This window comes from Mustela lutreola, chromosome 12 (assembly GCF_030435805.1).
Source record: "Mustela lutreola isolate mMusLut2 chromosome 12, mMusLut2.pri, whole genome shotgun sequence".
NCBI lineage: Eukaryota > Metazoa > Chordata > Mammalia > Carnivora > Mustelidae > Mustela > Mustela lutreola.
The window spans coordinates 24,559,332-24,585,656 of NC_081301.1; the positions used below are offsets into that span (position 1 = coordinate 24,559,332).

General features: G+C 44.4%; 1 long non-coding RNA gene across 1 annotated transcript in view; it reads right to left on the reverse strand.

Moving 5' to 3' along the window:
* The window catches only part of LOC131812903 (uncharacterized), a 172,211-nt gene that overhangs the window by 23,536 nt on the left and 122,350 nt on the right, over positions 1–26,325 (reverse strand). The window contains exon 3 of the long non-coding RNA XR_009346542.1: positions 12,074–12,195. This is a non-coding gene — a long non-coding RNA (uncharacterized LOC131812903). The remainder of the gene's footprint in view (positions 1–12,073; positions 12,196–26,325) is intronic.

Genomic DNA, 26,325 nt, shown 5'->3' on the forward strand with positions numbered 1-26,325 from the left:
CCCAGAGTGACATTTTGATCTCCTTTTTAATTTTGATAGCGCACAAAAACCCAGCACGACAAGGAAGAGCTGAGAGGTGGACGGCAGCATCTCTCCACTCAGACGGGCTATCGCCAGGTGCCTTTCCACTTAGAAAGGGACCCGAGGAGGAGCAGGAAGGCCTGGTGAGGTGAGCCTGCACTAGGGAAGCCACAGGCCAGGACGGGACTACAAATTGGACACCCCCAGCCCGGCTGCCTGCAGCCCGTCCTGACGCCTGAACTGACTGCCCCATCAAAAGGCAGCACAGGGGAGAGCTGGTGAAAGGTAAATGCCTTCCATTTGTTCCACTCAGCAGTGCTATTAGTAGCACACGGAAAGAATTTTGGTGTCAGATTTTTATCCCGAAAGCCTCAGTTGGATAGCCTGGTATTTTGCTTCCATAGCAATCTGCTTCTGATAGGATTTCCCTCCCGTTCATTCAAACTCCCCCACTTCATGCCTCCCAAGAGCAAAGCTTTGATTTCTGTTTCTTCATCCCTTCTCTCCTCCACCTCGAGGACAATGGCCGACGGCAGCCATTTTCTGACTCTTACTTGCTGGAGGCCCCTCCCTGCCCTGAGGACTTCCTGGCCACCCTCCTGAGACAGGGGTCATGATCTCCCCTCACAGACAAGGCTGTGGGGCTCCGAGAAGCAAAGTCACTGAGCTGGGTTCCCGCCTCGGGGCAGTGGCAGAGGGATCCACAGCACCTGCTGCCTGGACCCCGCAAGGGCCACACAAACGCCAAGTCCCTGGGATCCGGTGTCACCTGAGCTGCTCCAGCTTCTCATCGCTACTCCCTACAGACCAGCCGACACTGGCTGGGGGCCGTTTTCAAGCAGCTTTGTAGCTTTTCATAAAACCCCTTGCATTTTCCCTCCAAAAGTAATTTTCCTGAGTTCAACACAGAGTCAGAGTTTCACTGTTGTTATTTAACAAACGGCAGAGGTTTTGACGATCGCCTTGTTGTCTTACTTGGTATCACTGAGAACTTGCTACATCTACTTCAAGGGAATAAAATGATACCAGAATAGATTTATGGAAAATGAAAACAGGAACTGGCAAAGTCAATGCTATTTCACAATTTTTGTTAAAGGAGTTTGCAACATTTGGATTTAGTTGTGCTTTTCTCTCTCTCTCTCTCTTTTTTGTGCTGTTTCAAATGAATTAGTCTGAATATAAAACATTTTGAACTTGCTAGAATGCCACGTGCCTCGCTCAGAGGCGGAGGGGGAGAACTCCATGAAAAATCCAAGTATTAATTTGCATTTCATAGGAGACCTTCTCCGCTCCCTTTTCCCCGAAATCAGGAAGCTGATTTCTCTGTAACCTCAAATGAGCTTGTGCTGTCTCTTTAGAGAACAGAAAGAACAATATCCCCTTTAAAGAGAAGCCGCTGCTGCTATGGTGTAGGGGCCACCGTTGGCTCTCAGGTCCAAGGACAAAGGCTGGTGGTGAGCCTTTGAAACATCTCTGAACCTCAGTGTCGCCATGTCTGAATCCACACCATGTGCCCCAGAAAGGCTGCTGAAGGGCTAAGTTATCCCATGTGAGTGAAAGAAGTTTGTAAAAGGGTTTTAAATTTCTCTTGACCTAGTGAATGGGGTGATCCCTGAAGCCATCATCACAGTCATGATCTAGACTATAACTTAACGTACAAGCAGGAACTTAAAGACACCTGCCGCGCCTACATGAAACAGTTTCCACACAAAGACCTCGGCGCTGGTTCCGGCAAGAGTGTGATTTTATGGTAAGGCTGCATGTTTCAGAGTGATTGCAGGAGTCTGTGATGATTCAGTCAAGGGCTTGGCTTACACTGACCTTTGGTACAAAAGGCGGAAAAAAAAGACTCACTTTGTCATTCATTCACTCATTCATTCATTCAACAAACCCTGAGTTCCTTTTACAAGGAAGAACGTAGGTGCCAATAAGGAAGAACAGAAGCATTTTAGAAGTCCAATGCGCTATCCATTGCGCCACAGAGCCACCTAGAACAGAAGCATTTTAGAAGCACAATTTATGTAGGCTTCCCACATGTTAAATATTCATTTACCAAAAATGGGTAGGAAATTGCCCTGCAACCTACGAAGGTCATAGAGAGGTGAGCCTCTCTCTCTAGAAATCATTTGGACTTCTAACTTAAAGTAGGCCCCAGAGATTCACCTCATTCCTTGTTGGACCGTCTGATGCAGTTTTAAATGATCAAGTATATTTTAAATGTGTGCCCTACCTTCATCTGTAACATATCTCTTTCCAGGTTGATTTTCTCCAGTCCATTGGAAGCAGGAAGATTCTACAATTAATGGACATCGAGTGGAGGGCAGGACATCCAACAAAGACACAGGCCTTTTCCGGTGAGGGTTCCTGGAGGCCTATGACTCCCATCCTCTGCAATGGCCTGAGGCATATGGACAGTCTCAGTTGGTCTTTCTGGGCTTGAATTTTCTTAAAAGATCAGGTGCTACCAGCCTGCCACCCTGACTCATTCCACCACAACGTGTGCAGGCCAGGCCTTTTTAGGCGATACGTGGGCCTTTTTAGGGTCTCTTGGGCCATAAGAGACTTCCTTTTGTTACCTGTGCTTCTCCCCATTCCTCTCCGCTTCCTGGGTGCAAGTGGAAATGCACAGGAGGGGCTGTGGGGCAAGGAGATGCTGCGGTGTCCTATTCCTTAGACACAGGTCCCACAGGGTTTGGGGAAAAGCTCTTCCCTGAAAGGACACTGAGAACTGGGAAAAGCAGGACATAAAGAGGGTGCACCATTTTCTCTAGCTTTACCATTAGCAGGAAAGAGGGGGTGCAGAAGAAAAAGCACAGGCTCTTTGGGGTTATACTGAGGTCCTTATACAAGTTTGTCCTTTCAGCTCAAGCTGTGTAACCTCTGTCCCCTCACCTATAAGAGGGGCATGACAATAATAACCCTAAAAGATGTGCTGGGAATACTAACCCAAGAAACGACTATCTAAAAAGCAGCAAGGTTTCTATCCGTGCAGAATAATAGGCCCAGAAATAACAGTTAACACCATGGCCCTGAAGGGGCAGAACATTTTTCCGTGTGCCCTTCTGCACTCTTTGGCTGGTCCAATAATCAAATTGGCATAAGAGAGATTAACAGGAGAGAAACAAATTTCACATGTACAATAGCCCCATAAAAACAGGAGAGCCCAGAGAGCAGCCAGGTAATGGAGGCTTACAGAACATCCTAAGCCACGGAAAGGGGTACCAGTCTGGGTCTGGGGTCCAAGGGGAGGGAGGCCCTTCAGGGGAAGGGAGAGATGTTTGGAAAACAAAGCAGCCCTGTTGTGCAGATCAGTTTCTCAGGTAAAGAGGTGTCTCTGGTAATAACTTGCTTCCTGGCAGCTTTCCAATGCAAATTTAGGCAGGTGACTGGAGGAAAACAACTTCTCCTGAATCTGCTGGGTTTTAACTGCCTTAACTCAAAACAATACTTACGTCAAAGAGGCATATTTTGGGGTAGCAAAATCAGCTCCCTTTTTATTCCATTATGGCCTCAGTCATAAGTACTAATGCAAGCGGGAGGCAGGAGCTGCTAGTATCTTCCCAACAGTAGGGATGACTGGAGATGAGCCCACGGCCCCTCAAACCTCCTGCTCTGACCTTTTCCTGTACCTCCTGGCTGTCCTTCCCAACCCCAAAGCTTCTTCAAGGCACCATCTGCCTTCCCCACCAAGAATCTTCTCCCTATCTTCCTTCTGGCATCCCTATCAAGTTCATGCCCAAAGGTTATGGGACAAGGGCCTCCACCATTGTCCTCAGTGAGCCATCCTCACTTCTTCACGCCCTCGGGTACCCAGGCGCAAGCCCACATCATCTCCCTGCTGTGCCGTAGCACTGCCCCTTCTTTGGCCTCCCTCCTCTGATCCTTCTCCCTGCCACCCCCTCCACATCCAAAACCTCCAGACCATAACAACCTCCTATGCAGCAGCTCTGGAATGGGGTGCACATGCCCTAGTGGGTCCTCAAGCCAATCCACTGAGGACAGAAGATAAGTGTCGCCACTTTCTGTTCTCTATCATTCATTTTTATTTCTATTAGTGTTTTATACTTTGAGCTAACACTTGCTGAGCTCTCACTCCACTGAGCCCCACTCTATTTACTCTATATCCTCATCACAGCAGCCCTGGGTGATCGTCGTATTTTAGAGGCAGGGAAACGGAGGCCCAGCTACATGCAATAACTGGCCTGTGGTCACACAGCTGATGAGGGAACAGGAGGCTGGCTGAGGACAAAGCAAAAGCTGGCGCCTTGCACCCCCCCCCCTTCATCCGCTCCCCTCCATAGGTGTAGCATTCATCAGGCACCCTTGACTGCCATGAACAATAAGCAAATAGTTAACTTGCAGAGCTCACAATCCTGCTAGACAGGAGTCTCCCTTGGCTTACAAATGTTCTAAATCTCACTAACAAAGACGATTGATAGCAGGATTGTGACACCCCACCAAAAGGTCTCCCAAAGATCTTAATGTTAATGGCTGGTCTAAAGACAACATTGATCCAGCAGCAAGGGCAAGGCCTCCGGCAGGCCTGGAACATCCTGGCACCTTGTAGGCCCTCTTTAGCATATGAAAACTCCACTGAAACCTCCCTTCCCCTCACCTTCCCCCAACAGCAGGGTATATAACCAACCACCCCTCACAACCCGGGGCAGCCGCATCTCTGCCTGCCCACGGGCCCTGTCCCCGTGCTCTAATAAATCACCTTTTGCACCAACGACGTCTTAAGAATTCTTTCTTTAGTCGTCGGCTCCGAACCTCCTCACCCCACCGAACCTGACTTAGGTTCTGGGACTTCATCACAGCCAATAAGTGACCAATGTTGTGCTTGTAGAAGTACTCAGATACTATCACACACATGCCTAATTTATAAATAAGTAAATAAAGATGTACAAATTGGGGCAGAATGCTTGAAAAAAATTTTTTTTTGCCATGGTTGTACAATTTTAAAAGTTTTAGATTAAATGTATACTCTTTACCTTGGCCTTCCAGATGAATTCTATCTGGCTACTGCCTACCTCTGCACTCTTCCTTCTAGGGACTTCCCTCCCATTACGGAAGCACAAGGCTTCCAGTTTCCAGGTGTTTGCGTCTGCTCTTATCTCTGACTGGAATGCCCTTCCTTCGGAACCTGTCAGCGAGGGCAAGATCTGAACTGCAGCGGAAAATTTGTGCTTTAATGGGAAACTCGGATTGTCTCGAAGACACCTTTCCCTGGTGATCTGACTCTGATTCTATGGGAGCTATTTTACAACTCTGGAAATTGTAGCTAGCTGATAGCAATGCAAAATAACCCTTGTTTATAGACATGTAAATCCTGTCCTATCCACAGAGGTTCAACTGACTTTTCTCCTCAGTGAAAGAAGCTGGTTTTGCCTCTATTTGCACATTCATTTCAATATTCCTCCCTGAGGCATGTGCCAGTTCTTTGGATTGTCCCGGTTTTAACACCTGCCTGGTTCCCTCACTGATGATGAGGGAAATGAAATTTTGAGCACATGTCTAGTTTCTACTTGTATGAGGGGAAAGATACCATCCTTGTTTCAAACGGTCATTAGGCAACATGGATTTTGACCCAGAGCCCATGCTCTTTGCTCTCATCCTGTTCAGACAACCAACTGTCAACTGAATACCTACTTAGTATCAGGCCCTGTGTTGGGAGCTGGGGATCAGCGATGAGTGAAACATGGTTCCCATCACCCAGAGACTCCAGGTCAGGTGAAAAGGAGAGGCAGAACACAAAGAGAAACTATGGTATCAAAGTGAGGAGTCCCTAGTCCCAGGTGGGAACATGGAGAAAGTTTCATGAGAATAAAAATGAATATAATAAGATAATCCCATTACAACAAATACTAACATTCTACCCAAAAAACATTAGACAAAATAAAATTTTGTGGTGACTCTTACTTAAATGAAGTGAAGCAAACCTTGGCTACATTTGGTTTCTCATGAGATATGTTAGTAATGCTATTTGGCCTACACTGCATTTTAAATAATAATATACCCCTTTCCAAAGAATACAGTCCAATATTTCCAAATCCCATGTACAGAACTGATAAGTTGGAATTATTCAAACAATCATCATCAAACAGCCATCCCCGCAAAAAGAGAAAAGACACAGCTATACAACAATGGGACAAACAGCTTTCCTGACACCAGGCTAAAGGAACTGCAAGCATGTGTGGATCTGAAATTAAAACTAAGACATAAATGTATCTACCTGAGTTTTGGATTGGTAATCCACATACAAACTTCTCTCCCACCAAGGAAAGTGATTTTATTTATCTTCATTCCAAGCTCCATCCCCACTTCACTTACTCATTCATTCACCCATTTTCAGTTCATCCATTAATTCATCCTGAAATCTGAATGACTGTTTGGGTCTATAGAAGCTTGAAGGGGTATTTGATGAAAAAAAACCTCAGTTCTTGTCTTTGAAAGATTCGTATTCTTGTTAGGGGGGGTATGGGGGCAGGGCCCACAGGTAAATACCCATAATGCAAAGTAACTATGTTCTCATAGAGGTTATATTTGGAGGGAGATGAGAGCAGAGGGGACAGTGATGACAAGCGGACGAGTTTCTACTACAGGGAAGACACAGGGCAAGGGTGGGCCAGATGAATCTGACATGTAAATTCATTCCCCCTTCCAGGAGCATGTGTGTCAAGAACACGGTTAAATATAATTTTCGAAAAGCTAAAAGCATGACTTTTCTGCAAACATAAAACAGGTCAAAGATTTCATTCAACTCCTTAATTAATAAGCTGTTAAAACCAGTTCAAATGAGAATTTCAGAAATGTTAAGAATAAGACTCCAGAGTGGATACCAACCTGGTTAATGTCTCACAGGGCCAAGAACAATCACCTTTGAGTCATTTCGAGGATCCTGACCATGCTGCCTTTCTTTCTAGGTTCAGCGAGCTGGGCTCCATACCCCACCAATCACCTGACTGCCTTGGGGTGTGTGGCCCCCCTTCAGTCAAGCCCAAGATGACCTGGCAGGATCACCTTCGTTCTTTATGTCACTCCTTACCAGGTTCTACTTGAAGGATATAATGACAGTTTATAGGAAAGAAGTATTTAGGCATATGATATTGAGTAAAGGGAAGCACATCCTGTTGTAAGGCCCATGGTGTCCCAAATTAACTGTGACTTGGAAACAGGCATTAGATCATACTGGATGTTCTTCCAATGCACTTCTGGGCTTTCAGCTTTGATTGGCTTTCTACTGAGTGGGCTATTCTAAATTCTTTAGGGGCTGAAGTTAACTTTGACTTTATTTTATCCTTTCCTTTCTGTCCCTCCTCTCCCCTCCCTTGCTCTTCCACTTCCCCTTCCCTTTCCTTTCTCCTTTCTCTCTTCCTTTTCCTTTTTTTTTTTTTTTTTCCTGTTTGGTAAGAGATGCAAAATCTCTGACTGTACTGAGCTCCCATGGTTTACACTACAATGATCTCAATGATATTTATTTCAGCGGCAGTGGGTTTACCTGGTTTGGAGTTCTTCCATGTCAACTGCAGCAACAGTGATGGGACCAGTAGAACGAGCTGATTTGTCAAATCCTACTCCCCAGAGTTTTGAGACGATTCAACCAGCACAGAATAAGAAAGAGTCTGGTGTTTTTAAGAAACAAAAGGAAGCTCCTTAGGACAGACAAGTAGTTTGGGGCGTGGGGACAATGGGGCAAAGTGGTATGAAGAAGTTGGGAGTTGTGTTTAGGCGCGTGCAGATTTTGAATCCTGGACCTGAATGAAAGATGAGGGATTACCCCCACGGGGGCTTAAGTCAGAGTGAGACATGGTCTGTTGTGCAGGTTGGCAGGACTGCTCTGAAAGATTTTGGAGTCAGGACACTCAACAAGGGCATGGGGACTCATTCCCAGCTAGATGATGAAGGCTTGGGCACTTCAGAGAAACACTGAAGTGACAGAATTCAGAGAGTCAGGAACAATTCACTTGAGAAGTGAAAGAAAAGAAAATTTGAGAATCTCTCCGTTTTTAAATGTGTCTGAGAGAAAGGTAGTGCCATATTAAAAAAAATAAAGAAAGAAAAGCAGTTTTAGGAAAATGGATTGAAGATGACAAATTTAGTCCCATAGTGGGCACTGGTAAGGTGTTGAGAAATCTCAGTGAAACTAGAGAGACTCAGAAAGCCCATGGAGTCTTTGTTTTCCATTAGGAGTCTGCCTTGGAATAACGTGTGCCCTTGAAAGTATTTATAGAAGCAACACAACCCAAGTCTCATGTCACAATTCTGGCAGAATGGGAAGCTTCCACTGTCTTTTCGGTCAATTATTTCTGAGGATTTGAGTACCTGCCCTGTGGCAGGCATGTGCTGGGAGGCAGAGGCTGCTCAGACATTGTCTCTGCCCTGTGAGAGTTCACAGCATCTGAGAAATGAGCCATAGCAGGTAGCAGTGGCCAGGGAGGAGGGGCGGAGAGGGGGCAGGAGCGTCACAGAGAGGAGCCCACCCTTCTCCTGGCCGTAGACATCCACTCTCCAGGGGCACAAGGTCAGCTGGCCAAAGGGTTTATGAGCTGCCTTCCTCTGATACAAGAAGTCACTCACAGGAGGAAGGGGAGAAAGTAACTAAAAATAGAGTGGTTTCTGATTTGAGGACATTGCGACATTCTTTGGGTCATTTTAAGGAACAAGTCCCTGTGTTCTTGCAGGGAGAACTTGGAAATCAGCAGCCGTAGGTGATTTGAGTTACAATATGTTTAAGGGCTGGACCAGGCTTTCAGAAATCCTTCAGACATTGCTTCTCCTTAAAGGAAAGAGAGAACGTCATTTCCTTTCTTTCTCTCTCTCTCCCCCCATCTCCCTTTCTCTTCTCTCTCACCACCCCTGCACCGGACCTCCCTCCCACCCAACCCCTACCTCTTTCCTTCTGGAACACAGGTGCTAAGAAATAGACTGATTTATTTGATCCCTTTACTTCCAAAAGCATAGTATCACCAAAAGTCCAGGTTCAGGTACAAGGTCTCAAGCCTTTTAAAAGCTGCATAAGGGGCGCCTGGGTGGCTCAGTGGGTTTAAGCCTCTGCCTTCGGCTCAGGTCATGATCTCAGGGTCCTGGGATCGAGCCCCGCATCGGTCTCTCTGCTCTGTCGGGAACCTGCTTCCTCCTTTCTCTCTGCCTCTCTGCCTACTTGTGATTTCTGTCAAATAAAATTAAAAAATTATTATAAAAAAATAAATAAATAAAAGCTGCATATATATTTCCAGAAGCCCTTATTGGAGAGAGGTGAGGCTTTTCAATTATCCATCTCAATCTTCCAAAGACTACCCTGTCCATAAAGCCGCCTCCCAATTAGACCTGACTCTCTGTCCTTGAAGCTCACAAAGCGCCTGACCTGCATCTTTCTTTTCTGTTTCTTATAATAACAACCCACAGAGACAGTGAGTCTAAGCTTGGCATCCCTAGTGCCTAGCACAGTTCCAGGAACTTAGCAGGGGCTGCGTAATTTTTGATGGATGAGGGACTTTATCCCTAACTCCTCAACACCTGTCACAGTGCTGACCACCCAATAGGCTCTCAGCGCTTCCTGAATGAATGAATGCAGCAACATAAACTCAGCTTCTCTCTCTAATAGGTATTAGGGATTAGCTGAGTGGTTACTATATGGTTTCCTTTCCTTCCCCACTCCGCCCCCACTCCAGCGCCCAGACTCACATTTTCTTCCTGGTTAGTCCTGGGCATGGATTTAAAAACATTATTTTAATGAAGAACTCTCTGTACTTTGCAACTTTCATATAAATCTAAAATTATTCCACAATATGAATTAATTTTAAAATTTAATTTGTTCTTCCTTTGGAAATTTTCTTCTACCAGTTAACCACCAGAACACTGGGGAAGTTCTTTTTTATACCTCTTTTCATTGAAAATCCTGCTTTTTATTTAATAATTTACATGTATATGCAAAATGCCATTTATATAGCATTCATCCTGTGCCAAGAACCATTCTGGGTTCTTTATAAATATAACTCATCGGATCCTTGTAACAACCCTGTGGTGGTAGTAGTCTCTTCTTACAGATAAAAAATTGAGGAGTGGAGAGGTTGGGTAACAGGCATCAGGAGGGGATCAGACAGCATAAAGTCTGGTCCTCTTAGGATGTTATTCTTTCCCTGGAACTTCTTTTCTCATGAGCTGAGACATGGTCTCCGTCCATGCGGTCTGAATAATGTAGTATACGAGGTTCCACCATAAGAAAGCCCCTGAACCAAAGCCATATGACACAGCTCAGAAAGAAAGGTACTACATTCGTTTTCCCTACACATTTCATGGAAGAAAGAATGATCTCTCTTTCCAACAGTCTGCACCCAAAGCCAACTTCATGTCCTTTCTCGGAGGTTGAGTCAAGGCCAAAGACTAGCCTAGCTGACAGTCAAGCCATTGCTTTATTCTTGTTGACCAGAGCAGAAGCCTAATGCGTCTTCATACCACATATGCTGTGTTTTTCTAACTGCATCAGCTCATCCATTCCCAAATCCTTTTTTTTTTTTTTCATTCCCAAATCTTTTAAAGAATCCTTTTACACTGAGCACTCTTCCCAGTTTCTGTCTATAGACTTCTCTTCAGAGATATGGTCCTGCGTGTTTCCCTTCCCTGTTGTGTGGCTGAGACTGCTATCTCTTGGGTCACCCAAGCTGCCTTTGTGGCCTTATCTTCCACCTCCTGTGCCGCTGATCTGCTGTCCTACTACATCCTTCCACCTGCAAGGTTCAGATACTTCCAACTCTTTTCGATCCACAGCATGGTTCTTCCTTTCCCTCTCCCCTGAAATAAACTCTAATACCTGGTCCATCTAGTAGATTTCTATCTATTTTTCATAACTTATCCCAAATGTCTCCTCTTCTTAGAAACTTCCCTGACATTACTAGGTTGCAGAGAAATTGCTTCTGGGGCCACACTGACTGTCCAGGACCTGAATTCCCCATGCCATAGGTTTCCAAGTCTGTCCTAAAGTGAATCTCTACAATTCTTCTCAGGATTCTTTTTTAATTAACAAACATAAATTGAACTGCACACATCTTAAGTGTATAATTAGATGAGTTTTAACAAATACAGACACTCACAAAATAAACACATCAATTAAGAATTAGAACATTACCAGCAGCCTGGAATATTCCCTCATTTCTACCAATCAATCCCCATCTCTAGCCCCAGAGATAATCATTGTCCCAGATCTTTCAACAAAGATTCAACCTATGACTCAATTTTCATATAAACTGAATCTTAACAATCTCTCTTTCTTTTTGTCTGGTGTCTTTCACTCAACATGTTTTCAAGATTAATCCTTGTTGTTTCATACATCAGTAGTTCATTTGTTACTGCTGAGTAGTATTCCCCTATCTGAAGGTACCACAGTTTGTCCATTCTCTTATGGATGGAAATTTGTGTTGTTTCCAGTTCTGTGCCTCTATGAATAAAGCTATTGAAAACATTCTGTTATATGTCTTTTGTGAACGTGTGTTCTTACTTCTCTTAGGTAAATACTCTTTCAAGGTGTCTGATATTGCTACTACCAACTTATCAAACTAATTTCCCATTTTAAATATTTTCAGTGTTTTTCCTGGACTTAAAGGCCCAGTCCAAGTTTTTAAGGACCACTCCCATAACAAGTCTATAAAAGAGCCATAATTAACCCCAAGGAGCATGTCCAAGGTGTTGCTCAAAGAACAACACAGAACTAGAAGATAGTTTCTAATCCCAAGGCCCCAACTCTTTGCCTTCTGAGAAGAATGCCACCCATGGTACGTGTGTTTGGTATGCTCCCAAACACACATGCCACACCCCATCCTTGAAGCTCCTTCAAATCAGCTCCCTTTTCCTCCAGCCAGTGTTTTGATGCCTTCAAAAGTCAAGGGTCCACAAATGGTAGGCGCCCCAAGTCCAGGATCCATTTTTCTTCTTTATTTTCTTGCTAGCCCTGGCAAATAAAAATCAACCAGCCAACTGTGGCTATCTCAATATTTCCTGATAACCCTGTTACGGAGAAGAGGGTATAGATAATTGAGCCATCAAAATACAAACTCACCTGGTACCAAATCCAACGGAAGGAAAACCTTTCTTTACATGTTTATTTTATATCAGATGGAGGGCACACAAAGGTGACTAAGGGCCAGTCTTGAGTTTCAGGGCAGTCTTGAGTTTCACAGCCTGGTGAGGGCAGACAGATTATTAAACATGGCAAATAAGAGAGGCCTTCGTTTTAGCTCTAAATGGTGGAGGTAGAGTCCCTTTCTGGAGAAGTCGTGACTGGAAGCTTTCTTGAAGGTGACAGCACTTGTGATAATCCTTGAAAGTTGGTCTGGGTTGGGCAAATGCTACTACAGACTGTTGAGAGGGACTCTCTCTCAAGATGTAACTGACTGCTGAACAGAAATTAAATTTGAGAGGACATGTTCCTCCTCTCCTCAGAGACCCTTAGCTCTGAGACCCTGAGGAATTCAAATCACTTCCCACTTAGCCTGTGGTCCTCAGCTTCCTTCATTGCTGTAGCACATGCCTTCACCACCCTTGCAAGCTTGTTATGAAGATCAAAGGATAATGCAAATGAATGAAGTTCCAGAAGCATGGACTGCTACTCTGAGAAGCTAGTCTTGCTGACATCATTATTGCTTAGTGAATGCCACTGGTCAGGAAGGGAGACCTCGTGTTGGCACCAGCCCTTTACGCCAGCACCTAGAGAAGGTAAAACCATCACTGGTCACCTTTCATTTGGCCCAAGAAAATTTCAATGCTTAGTGCGTCTTGACCCAAAACCATGACACATTTTACAGTATGTTTCTAAGTAGCAATTTTCCATGAAAAAGAACAATGTCCCATGGCTTGAGGGGTTTTTAGCAAGACTTACTTATTTTTTCCCCCTCAAAGAATTTCTAAAGATTTCTGGAAACACCAAATCACCCTTGAATCCTTTAATTTCCTACCACTTACCCACAAAAGTACTTCTCACTAATATAATAGAGTCTAGCATTCTGAAGTACATCAAGCATTCATTTGGATAAACTCTAGGACCTAGACAGAGCAGGGAAGGTAAAGGAAAAGGGAAGTCACAGGCTCCCCCATCTCATCCTCATGTAGGGCTTCCCACCTAAAGTGACGTTCTGAGGGAAAGGGGATTTTTTTTTTTTTTTTTAACAAAAGAGGCAAATTTCTCATGGATAAAAAAAACCAGAGCCTGTGCTGGGGGTGGAAAGTTCTTGGCTGTGTCTGTAACAAACACCTGTGGAGCACATATGCTACCCACCATATCCCCACCCCTGAGAAGACCCTGTGACCCATTCACACTAAATAAGGTTCCTACGTTCTAGGAGTTTCCAGAGTTTCTCAGGTTACTGAAAAGCAAGCCACTGACTACTTATCCCTGCTTGAAAGAACTTTAGCTATGGGAACTGCCTGTTCAATTTCATTTTCAATCAACAAAAGTGTGACTTCATTACTTCAATGTCAGTTCAATAAGATTAGTCTGCCACTTTGTGCCAGACTCATTTTCCTAGGCCTGGAGTTAGGTGGCCTCTGCCTCATGCTACTTACAACCCAGGGTATTAAACTGATTGTGGGTCAAGTGCAAGATGTGATCATTAAGAATCCTTTCTCTTTGCAAATGTCATACTGCCTGAACGCTGCAGTCTCCTATTTGTTTGTTGTTTGTTTGTTTTTGAAACTCGTGGTTAGTCTTCTGCCAACCCAGAATGACATGAAGAACTGAGAATGAATCAGGTTAACGTGACCCCTGTAGACAGAGAAGATGGACATTTAGAATTCCCCAAATCTGCACAGAAGTCAGGATGTTCTTTCTGTTCAGCTGCATATAGTGCTCAGATTAACCTAAACCCATCAGAAATCTAACTGTCCTTAGCCAGCTCAGAAAAGGTTTCAGGTTGCAACATAGGGGAAGCAGGGCTAAGAATAATACTATGATTAAAAAAAAAAAAAAAAAAAAAAAAAAGTTGGTGAAAGAGGAGGGAAAAAAAAAAAACCTCTAGGCAAGGACTGGGCAAAGTCTCACAAACCAGTATGAAGGATACACAGGGGAATCCTTCTCAAGGTTGAATTGGTGACTGGACCAATTTGCCCTCCCTTAAAAACACTGGCATTGATTAGCGAGTGTGACTTTATGGGTTATTTGCAGCTTTAGTTTTCATTCCAAGAAACTGGCAGCGTCTCTCACCACTGATCTCCCCAAATTGATGGATGGTAGCAATTATATAGAGTTATTTATGTAATGTGTTGTAATAGCAGTGCAAGTTGGCTGTCACTTTGACCCAGGCACCCCCTCACCCAATTATAAAGAAACCCCACCACAGAGCTGCCTTCAACCAGGGGCTAGGGAAAGAAAAAAACAAAACAAAACTCTTCATCCCACTTCTTAAGGAAACCTCTTAGGAAGTTTGAAGGCCTTAGAGAAAACCATGCCTTTTTAGTAGAAAAACTGAGCAGTCTTGTTTAATATTAACTTGTCTTTATGATTTATCAGTCCATCCGGGCATTTATTCCTGCCTGTTCTTGTAACAAACAAAGATTATTAATTTAAAGATTAAATTCTATTTTTTCACTAAGGGGATGCTTAATGACTGTGTATTATGTGCAAAGTAGTGGTCATGTTTCTAGCGAGATGCAAAGGTGAGCCATCGCTCCTGTGCTCAGAAGCAGGTGACTGGCAGCTTTATGATAAGAATAAGGATAATAACCACCATAACCACAGCTCTCATTTATTGAGCACCTGCTGTGTACCAAGCACTGCACGAAGTACTTTGATACACAGTCCCTTACAACTCATGGATGAGAATACCTTCTCTCCTGCCCTCTGGCCTTTAGTCATTGCCTTGTCTACTCCCCCATGATCACGGGTTATACTCCTACCTCAGGGTCTTGCCCTGTTTCCTCTACCTGGACTCTTCTTTGCCCAGATACCCATGACTCATTCCCTCACCTTGTTCAGGTTTCTGCTCAAATAGCCCTTTATCTGGCAGGCCTATCCTGACCACTCTGGGTAGACTAGCAGCACATTCACCCCTACGGACCTCACTCCACTTGTTTGCCTTCGGAGCACTTGACACTCCTGACAAATTATACAGCCACTTGAAACTGCCTGGAAATGAGACAGTTGCGATAGCTGCACAAAACCATGATGTACTAAAAACCCAGAGTGAACTTTATAGTACGTGAACTACGCCTCAATACAGCTACTCAGTAAACAAACAGTATGAAAATAATTTACTGTCTCTTTCTCCCCCTCTAGGAAGCAAGCTGGACTTTGTTCCCTTTTCAGGTGTGTTCTTGGGGCCTAAAGAAGCACCGAACACAGAGGATTTGGTAAATATTTGTTGAATGAAGGAACATATGAGAAGCAACCTTAAAAACTAAAAAAAAAACACTGATCAGCCACAGAATGTTGATGTTTTTGATTCTGTCGATGATTATCAGTTTTTCCTAGAAGTCAAATAGAATAACTCCTGGCACAGGTTGTATGCTTCTCAAAGACTCCATGGGAATCCTTATTCTTTCCTTTTCTTTTTTCTTTTTTTTTCTAGTCAATTGCAATGTCATCAAACTGAGAAATTTAAAAAAAAAAAAAAAAAAAAAAACACCTTAACTGATAGGCATTTCTAGATTCACATACACTGGGCTCTACCAATTACAGTTTATGACCTCAGTGAAATAACTCATTCTTTCAAACCTCTGTTTCCACATCTATAATATAGGGGATCATAATATACTACTGAGTTCTTATGAGATTATACAACAGAATACACATGGAATATTCTAGCAGCATCTAAACATATACTAAGTGGCCAAGAAATGTTTTCATATCTGCCAAAACACCAGACCTTGCGGATACTCAAATTCCATCTGCAGGTACAACAAAATAAACCCCACTTCTCAAGATGTGTGAACCCAGATTTCAGAGCAACAAGAAAATGCCATGACTGCCCTTCCACTGGAGGTCTAGTTACATCCCCACCTCACTTCCCACCTCACCCTGGACCTCTTTACTTCCACACCATGGGACTTGCTCTGCACAGCAGAGTAGAGAGAGTGCTGGCTTTCCTTCCTCTCAGACAGATAGATGTAGGTTTGAACCTGAGATCCACCTAGCTATAACCTTGAGTAAGGAACTTGAATACTATAATCTTCAGTTTCTTTACCCATTTAATAGGAATCACATCTCTCTCTCTTTCTCTCCTTCTCTCTCTTCTTGATGAGTAAAAGTGGAATGAAATAGGCAGGCAAACACAGTTTGTCTTTTCTAATAATATAGGTGCCTTCTATTCCCTGTCCCTTTCACTGGGTGTCATCTTTAAGGACTATACAGAAATACTTTCTCTCATTTACTATTCAGTCATCCAATACTGAATGAGTGCCTACCCCTATGCCAGATGCTGGGTTTTGAGGAAAATTGGGTTTATGGGACAAATGTGATCATTCAACCCTTACCCTTGCCAGTGTATAGTCTGCAGCTGCCCAGGCAGAAGCACCCTCTACTCTGCCCTTGAGCCACATTCCAAGGGGGACAATAAGACCTGGGGTTAGGAGGAGCAAGCAGCCCTCAAATCCTTCCTCTTCTGTCCTCTCACAGTTCCAGAAATCTAGGAATTTTAATATCTGGAGGGAGGAAGCTTTGGTCCCTCCTCTTGATTACACGCATGAATGAAAGCAAACCATCTCTCTAGCTTCTGAGAGTGCCAGGTTCTTTAAAAAGATGGAATCCAATTCTGGGCCTCAAAGGTCAATGGTACAAGAAGCTGGGCTGCCCTTACACAGGACCCCAATCTCAGACAGCATTAAAGAAACGCCAGATGAATCGTCCACACTTGGAAATAGTATCCACCTATTACTAACATGATAAAAAAATAAATAAAAATAATTTTTTTTTATATGGATGTACCATTTCAGTGAATTTTCTCTGCAAGACTGAGGTTTTCATTCCCAAAGGGCACTTTTTCCTTATTCTGTGGACCAATAGCCTCATTGGAAACAAAGGCATTAATCCTCACAGGTAAAAAGATGATTTAAAGCTTTGAGTAGAAAGCCAATCAACTTGACTTCTAGCCTCTCTCTGTAAAAAGCCCTGTGTAAGTATCAGAGCACTTTCATTGCTTGCCCCTAGGCACAGTTTGGTGGAAGAACACCTCCTTCCTTCCAGTAGATGCAGCCTATACAACCCTTGGGAAGGAAACGGAGTTCACCCTGGTCCTTGACATGAGCTCAGACGTTTTGACCTTGAAAAATGACCTTCCAGGCTGTCACAAGTCTCCACTGCTTGGTACGACTGTGTCCCTATACACTTACATATTAGATCTGTTCCCAAAGTATGCACCGGGACTGTCTGAATGTAACATTTACCACATGCATCAGTTTCTGTCTTAAAAACATCAGATTGTTTCATATCTAATAAATAATTTTATAACAAATCATTACATGCATAATCTCATTTAATGTCTACAAAAGTCCTGTGAGGCAGGTATAATCCTTTTTCTAGGGGAAAAAACCAAAACTTAGTAATTTTGTCTAAGTAGTAAAATCAAGACCCAAATCCTCATCCTTAAATTTCCAATCCAGTATTTTTCATCTGCTCCACAGCCGCCTTACAACATTTTCCTGGATCCCTCTTGGAAATTATATATGTATATAACACACACACACACACACACACACACACACACAAGGAACATATATAGTAAAGAGATACCTGATTGCTATTCTTTCACGGGCAACAATGAGAAACTGAAGCACAGATTAGCCATGAGGAAGCAGAGAACAGAATTCCCTCCCTTTTTCTGCCTAGCGCTTTTGCCCTACTCCTGAAAATTTAAAGTAGTTTTAATGAACTGAACTTTCTTTAGAATGCTCAGTCTCCATCTGAAGAATCAGTATGGATTCTGTTTTCTCCATTTGTAAAGGAACCACTACAAGAAAGATCCCCTGGCAGAGAAACGATCTGGGGCTCCCCACAGCCAGAACCGCTCACGAAGGGCAAACTTTCTTGAGGAGTGCCCACAGAACCAGCCAAGTTCCGCTGTGGCTTCAGAGTACATACACACACACTTCTGACTTCGTGGTTTTCAGCAATAGATGAGTACCGAAGAGTCGCATGAAAGCACACGTCTATCACTTCACTCAATAAACAGCTGTAACAGATACTCTTTTGGGAGGAGTATGTAATTGTCTTTTTCTCCCTTTGTACTGCACATTTCTTCATTCATCATTTTCCCACTATTAACATCTGTTCGCATTCTAAAATACCTTTCTTTACCTATTGGCTCCTGAACTTCTTAGAATGTATGGTTATAAAAGAATAAAACAGAGGATTTTTAAAGTTATCACATTCCTGGATATATACGTAGGAAGCCACTGTTTGTACTCTCTACCCATATTCAGCCCACAGCAAAGCATCCCTCTCAGTGCTCAGAGCAAATGGAGAGCAGAGATCAGATACACCAGAATCTGACCATCTAACCCCAAAGTAGTGGAAGAATCTGGAGGAATCTGCTGCAGAATGGACTTCCAAAAGCCCTTATCAGCTGCTTTTCATCCTACTTCCCAACACACCATGGTCAAGGCTCAGGGGCAAGAACCAAGAAAAATAATTCAGGGAGGAGACAGAAATGCCATGCCCATGGCTACTTCAGTGCCTCCTCTCATTGCTCAGGAGCACGTAACTGAGTGCCCACCACGCACAGCAGCAGTAAGAGGGTGTGGGGATGGCCTACTGTTGATAGTGGCTTCCTTTCCTATTTTTTTTTTTAAGATTTTATTTATTTATTTGACAGAGAGAGAACACAAGTAGGCAGAGAGGCAGGCAGAGAGAGAGGAGGAAGCAGGATCCCTGCTGAGCAGAGAGCCCGATGCGGGACTCGATCCCAGGACCCTGAGATCATGACCTGAGCCGAAGGCAGTGGCTTAACCCACTGAGCCACCCAGGCGCCCGGTAGCTTCCTTTTCAACTCTATTCCCCTGATCCTACTTTCCTAAAAAGTGAATGTAGCTTTCTCCACTCTCCAACCTGAAACTATTATCACTTAATTTTCCTTAAGTAGTCCAGAACCATGGTGAAAAAAGAAAATCAGTATCTACATTTCTTTTTACTAAAAAATGTAACAAAATTAAACATGTACACACCAGTCTTTATTTAAAACCTCTTCCACAGCATATCTGAAATATGTGAAAGCTTTGCTTGGTCAGTATTTAAAATCAGCTTTCAGGGGCGTCTGGGTGGCTCAGTCAATTGAGTGTCTGACTCTTGGTTTCAGGGCAGGTCATGATCTCAAGGTCATGAGATGGAGCCCTGCATCCATGCTTAGCACGGAGTCTGCTTTGGATTCACACTCTCTCCCTCTCTCTTCCTCTTTAAAATAAATAAATAAATCTTGGTGGGGGGGGGGCAGCTTTCACTGCCAATGTCAAAATGAGGCAAAATATGGAAACAGCATCAGCCAGCAACATATCCTCTCAAAACATGTCTCCTCAAGCGTAGCAAAAAGAACATGAACTGAAAATCAAAAGACCCAGATTTTCCAGATCATTGTTTCCTCTATGATTTGCTATGGGACACTGGGTAAGGAATTTTCTCTCTCTGGAGCTCAGTTTTTCCATTTCAGAACAAGGAGTTTCAATTCAGAAACTTTCCTTCCTTCCTTCCTTCTCTTCCTCCCTCCCTTCCTTCCTTCTCTTCCTCTTCTGCTTTTCCTTCTCCTTCTCTCTCTCTCTTTCTCTTATTTTTACTTTCTTTCAAAGAGTAGAAACCCTCACCCAAATGAAAACTCATTCAATTGACCAGCATATTAACCATGAAGGTGAAGCTGGGTTTTTGGAGCTCTCTGCACTGGTCTCCTCTTTGCCTTCAGGAGTGCCTATGGCAGCTAACCAGTAACCCAGATATCCTTAGAGCCCAGCCTGTTAGAAGGAGAAGGAGGAGGAGGAGGAGAAGGAGGCAGAGAAGGAGAAAGAGGAAGAAGAAGAAGAAGATATCAAACTACAGGATGAGAACCCATACTGTACAGTGCGAAGTGTGTGCACTTTGGAATGAGACACACCTCAGTCCAAATCCCTACACGTGTCTGCTTTCACTAGAGCATGAATGAAGAGCCATTTTACAGGAGTTGCTCCTTGAGCCCTCATCTCTTCATCTGTAAAATGGGAATAACAATATCTATTAAATAAGGTTACCCTGAGGATTAATTAGAAGGATTATTAAAGAATGAGTTAAAACCCTAGCATACAGTAGGAGCTCAATAAACAGAAGCAATTGTTTTTTTACTGAGAAGACCAAGTGTCCCACCAAAAACCTAGTGTCTTGGTATAATTTTCAATAACATATTGTTTCACTCTTAAAAGGTCCTGGTTTGGACAATAAATTATATGAGTATTTAAACCATCTCCTAAAGTCATCCCTCCAGTTTTGACTCTGGGGTTCTCAAAATATGCAGAAGTCTACTGGTTGAGTCTTCGAATCCCACAAGGAGTCACAGATGACTTTTCATTATCAAGGCACGAGAATGCGGTTGGAGCCACTAGGGAGGCAGGCAAGAAGCTCACAAACATAGAAGAAACATTTGTTTAATGGTTTTATACTTCACCAGGGGAGAGATTCCCTTGACTCAATAACTAGCAAATTCCACGGCTATACACAAGTGGAGTCAGAGTGGAAAAGAGCCAGGAAAGCCAGCATTTGCTCATGTTAAGAGGGTATGTGTTTGGAGTAAGCAATCTCTCATGCATTTCATGTCTCCTGCAATCCTGGTGTTTCCCCTCCTCATTGAACATAGGCAGGGTAATTCACTCATGTGGCTGGGAAATGAAACACTTGAAACCCGGAACTGGGCATGAGAGAACACTGATCTTAAGAGTGTATGCTGATACAAAGAAATGTGTTCAACTGAGTAGGTATTGTGTGTGTTTGTATGTGCCTTGTGGTTATAATTAAGCAAATCCATTATAAGCGAACACACATTTGTGGACTTCTTTTAGTGTTAGTGATTACATTCCCAAACCATTCCCTTATTCGTAGACTTGACTAGTCTCTTCACTAAAAACTAAGCACTTCAAAATTGTTTTAAACTTCTGAACATCAGTCTTGAGAACAAGAGAGTAAATAAGAGCATCACTTATCACTTTGGTAGGCTCAACAAATGACATTTTGGAGTGTTAGCAGCCCTTAATAGAGACTCTCCTGCTATTAGTTAAGCAAAAAGGCATCAGGGTGAAGAAGGCAATCAGTGACCCATCTCTACCGTAACTAATCATTATCTGGATTGGCCTCAGCTGACATGGCGCACATTCCACTCCAGCACCTTCTGAGAGTGCTGGTGGTGACCATGCCATTTCAGGGCTGGATCTATGCTCCAAGCTGGGCTGCCATTAGCACCGATTAAGATTGCTTTTTAAGGAATGGACATCCTGGAAACTGGGACCTTCAGTCTTCTAAGCATTATGATGCCATTTACATTAAAAAAAAAAAAAACTAGAGATAAAACTGAGGCAGAGCAGGACTGTTCTGCTTCATGGAAGAGAGAGAGATGAACATGTGGAAGTAGGGGAATGGAGTGGGTATTGAGATGGAGAAAACTGGGATGAGCAAGGCTGGGGAAAAGGGAAAGAGAAAACCCAGGACCCTAGCATATGGCCATGTCGCAGAAGCAATTTTGAGGAATGAAAATATTTCAGGAGAATGTTGTAAATTGTTTGCTCCAAGATGTGCAAAGCCATCTCCCTCCTGCGTCTCCCCTTAGTAATCCTGAGTAAAGAGGTGCTGGAAGCCTTCTTCACATTGGCAAGGGAGAAACCAGTGAGAGGAATAGAGAAGCAGAGTAAGATGAAAAACGGCGCCCATCTGGCTTACACATGCGGGGCTTCGTCTCCTAACAAAGCCTGTTACACAAAACAGGTGTTCAACAAGCATTTGTCAAGCAAATGAAATAAGTCCTGAGGAAAAGCTCCAAAGGAAGGCTTTGGTTCCTACCACCACAGAGGACTGACAAGGCTAGGAAGAGAAATTAAGAGGCCTTTTCCTTATTGGTTTGCAAAAGCAAATCCTGACCTGCTCACCTCGATGCTAACATAGCACATAAGTGTTTGCCCGGAAAGAGCAGCCTCATAGGGCCAAAGAGCTCTTCATGTGACATTGGCTTAGCTTTGGGTGTTTGGCTCTTGTCACTGTTTCGGAAAGTTTTAGCAGAGACAATAAAGAGGGCATTTAACATACAGAGAGAAAACCTCCCACATACCACCCATTCTGATGTGTCCAGCAGTGATCTAAACGCAAGGAGAGCAAAGGACATCCGAGTGACGCCCAGCTGGTTGAGTGAAATTTTGCCCTGAGTTCCATCTGTTCTAAGCCAAAGTGACAGACACAGTCTGGGGGTCCCACTTACAGTTCAGATTTGCCTCCCTCAGTTCTTCTCTTTTACTTGGAAGCTATATATAGTTCTAGACCATGACTTCAGGAACAACGGTCCTGGACTAACACTGATCATAGTGAGACCTAAGGAAGAAGCAGGTGCATGTACTTTCTTATGCTAGTGCTCTTGCGGTGCGGTGGATAGCCTTTGTTTTTATCTGCCCACCATAATTCTTGTCTTTGGCAGAGCTCTCCTCGTCATTCAGTGTCTCCCCATTATATAGTGTCCACATCTGCCAGCGTCCCCTTCCTGATCACAGGGTCGGTCATGTGACTCCAGATCAGCCTGTCTCAGAGCTCTGTGCCTTTAGCAATGGTGATTGGTCCAGGTGCACTCCTGTCATCCGAGCAAGGCCCATCAAAGTCTCGCCTGGATGGATAAATGGGCATTGGAAGTCAATAAGCTCGAAAACATGTGACTCTGGAGCCCTGGTGACCAAAGCCTGTTCACGGGATCAGACCCATACCCAGAAGGACACTGAGCTAAGGGGAGAGGAGAGGCTGAGCTCTGATGTCACAGCTGGAACCCCTAAATCCAGCCTGGAGGTAGATCAGCCATGGACTTGCCAGATGCATAGAATTTCATTTGTTCATTTATACTTAGGCTAGTGTCAAGTTGGATTTCTACAACCTAAAACGGAAAGTGCTGTGCTCAATGTAAGTGAATATAAGATGTTTATATTCAAGTAACTTCCATGTGGCAAAATGGAATAATCATCGCAATTATTGCTTGAACACCCATTTGGAGTCAGGACCTGTACCAAGAAATGAAGTGTGTATCTCATGGGAATGTCGCATGAACAAACGAATCCACCCAAGACCAAGAGAGATTGCTTGACTTGGACAAAAATCATGGAGCTAATGGATGGAGGAGGGGGATCCTAAACTACTTATCAGAGGGTACTCACTCCACTCTATGCTCCCAAAGGAAGAGCACATACAACAGCTTCCTTACATACAATCAGCAAATCTTTGGTGCTTGTTTAGTTAAGAAGCTGTCAGTCCTTTGCCATGAAGCTAAGGCCCACTGCACAGTCCTGTTTGTGCTACACAAGGCTCTAAGCTTCCAAACGAGCTCCTGGGGGAACCGGTCCAGGCGGGAATAGGTGGTAAGGCCTCTGTGCTGGTCTGTGGGGCTGCCTGTGCCACGTGCCAGGTACTCGAGAGGTTTGCTCTGCTATCAGCACTTGCTGGCTGAGAGTGGGGGGTGGGGCAAACACTAACACGGGGAGTTCACCCAGGACCAGCCATTTTCTTGGTCCCGGTGACCTCATCCAGCCTTCTCTGAAATGAAGACGCTCAGGAGTGGGGATGGCTCTTAATATACTAGAAACAAGACAACCCCCGTGTTTGACTGACCTGCCCATCCTCCTCCTACTCCCTCTCCTACCTCCCCCGCCCCTCAGATGGGGCAGGGGAATAGCAGTCTATGAAATACATTCCAAAGGCCCACTGATGAGTCTTCCCTTTATTTGAATGTCAATTCCCATTCCTAGTTGTGAAAAGTGCATGGCTTCCCCTATTTAAATTCCCATTCCAAGTTTTGGAAAATGCATGAATGGAGTCCTGCACTACCATTCATTGCCTCTGTGACTCTGGTCAAGCTAACCAGGCTCTCCAAGCCTCAGTATGCTCTTCTGAAAATGGGAATGAGGCTGCCTACCCAAGGGATGTGCTCTCACTCCTCCTGGAGCTTGGCATGGGGCAGACGTTCCATGATGGTAAATATTGTCAGGGCTTCCCAAAAGTGTTCATGGGAACAAACTTAACGCATGCTGGGCCTAGTCTTCAGTTGGTGCCTATTAAATAGCCAGGTTCTTTCAAATTGGGCAGGAAGTGATTCCCATTTTCCATATTTGAGAATCCTCACAAACAATCCCTGGCCACAATGGGATAGATGGGGCCGAGCTATATCCTAAGATCATGGCATTCCTGCTCCAGCCTAATAAGCATCTATGTGAATGACTTTGATGCTAAGGTTAGTGGGGGGCTAAGGGTGGATGCTAGGGAGGAAGAGGAGATAAGAGGTCCCAAACACTAAAGTGGCAGCCTTTTTTTGTGGCACCTCCCATCTGTCAAGACCCAGGACGTAGCCCATGTATCCACCCCTGGTGTGGAGGGGTCACCCAGGCTCTGGACAATCACAGAAGCATTAAGCTCAGGGCAAAGCCTATTCTAGGACATCCCTGCTATTTCTTGTGTGGGCAAGGAAGGCAGGGGTCCTAAGAAGAGGGGTTGCCTCTGTAAATGTTTCTGCCAAGGTGGAAGCATCAGGAGAGTGGTTTTCAGTCCTGAGTGTACGCTATGAATCACCTGGGGATCTTGACAATTACGGATCCCCACAAAGGGGGCCTGGAGGGACCCCTGAGATTCTGTATTTTTAACAAAATCCCAGGCAACATTGAGGCTTCCTGCCCAGACACCACGTTTTGAGAATAGCAAGGCTCTAAGACATAAGAAGTTCATAGTAAATGTTTGCTAATTAATTAGTAATAGATACATTGATGACTAAACATACAAGTGAATAACACAGGGGGAAGTAAATTATAATGGAAGGTCTATTATTCCAGCCAGACGGGGGTTAAAGTCCATACCTTCTGGACTTCTGGACTTGACATTTAACCCCCAGCCCCGGTATGTTCCTTTGACTCTTTTTCCTTTGTTATTTCCTTCTCTCCTCAGTGACAGGGCAGTAGAAAGAGCAAAATCACTATCTCTCTCATAATCCCTGAGTCTCCCTGGCCAAACCCATACAATGGGAACAATACCATTTATCCTACAGTTGTTGCAAGGACTAAACACCTCAGGAGAGGAGCTCAAGAAATGGTGGCTACTGACTATTACGTAATTAATTCACTGAGGAGGTGACAGATTTCTCTCCAGTACGTAGAGGGAACAGGGGAGACTATTACTTGTATGTATGTGCTGGCGAGGTCCCGAAGCCTTTGTTGTCCATTGTGTTATGCTAATTTCACATATAGGGAAAATGAGCCTGAGAAAGATTCAGTGACTCTTATCCAAGGTCACAGAGCTGCGTAAGTGGTAGGGAGCAGTTGTGTCCGACCCCAAAGCCGCATTCTTTCGCCACCATCCTGCTTCTCCCCTGTGCCCCAGTGTGGGCAGCCTGCCCCATCTGAACACAGTGCTCCACAGTCAAAGGCTGTGGGGATTAGCTGTCAAGGCTCCAATTCGACCCAAGTCCGGACTCATTCCTTGGCTGGGAAGCAGACAGCCTGTTTACACGACACAGGTCTGGGATGGCAAAGTCCTCAGCGCCTGTTTGTCTGCTTTTGCCTTCTCCTCTCACTCAGACCCTCAGTGAGTCAGTTTTGGTCAAATGCAAGGACAGTCTGTGCTGAGCGTGCTCCAACTTATGGGGAAGGTGTATGAAGCCCTGAAGGTCACTGGGTGAAAGTGTCAAAGTGGACAGACAGATGGCCTCTCGCATCTCTGTGGGAGGGAGCTGTTTGCCAAGCAAAGGGCTCAAGGCCATCCTCTCTCCGAGTCCCAAACAGGCCTGATTCACTGCCCCCGCTTTCCGACCACAGATGTTTTCTTGCTCACAGCCAGGTTCCAAATGGGGCAGGATCTGCCAGAATGAGCTCTCCAAGAGACGGAGAGGAAAGAAATGGGAATCTGACACGTTGTTTCCACCTCTGTAAACCTGGCCTCCCTGTCCAGACCCCAATCCTGCCTCAGTCCTCCCCTCCTGCAGCAGTGACAACTAATTTAACTGTTCCCCAGAGGTTCCCGCCCCCCCCCCCTGCTATAGCATGGAACTACCCAGGGACATGGCTGCCATGTCAGCCATCCCACTTCCAAGCACCCCTGGCTTCTTCGGGGGGCCATGCGACTGCTGCTGACCAACCAGCGGAAGTGATGTG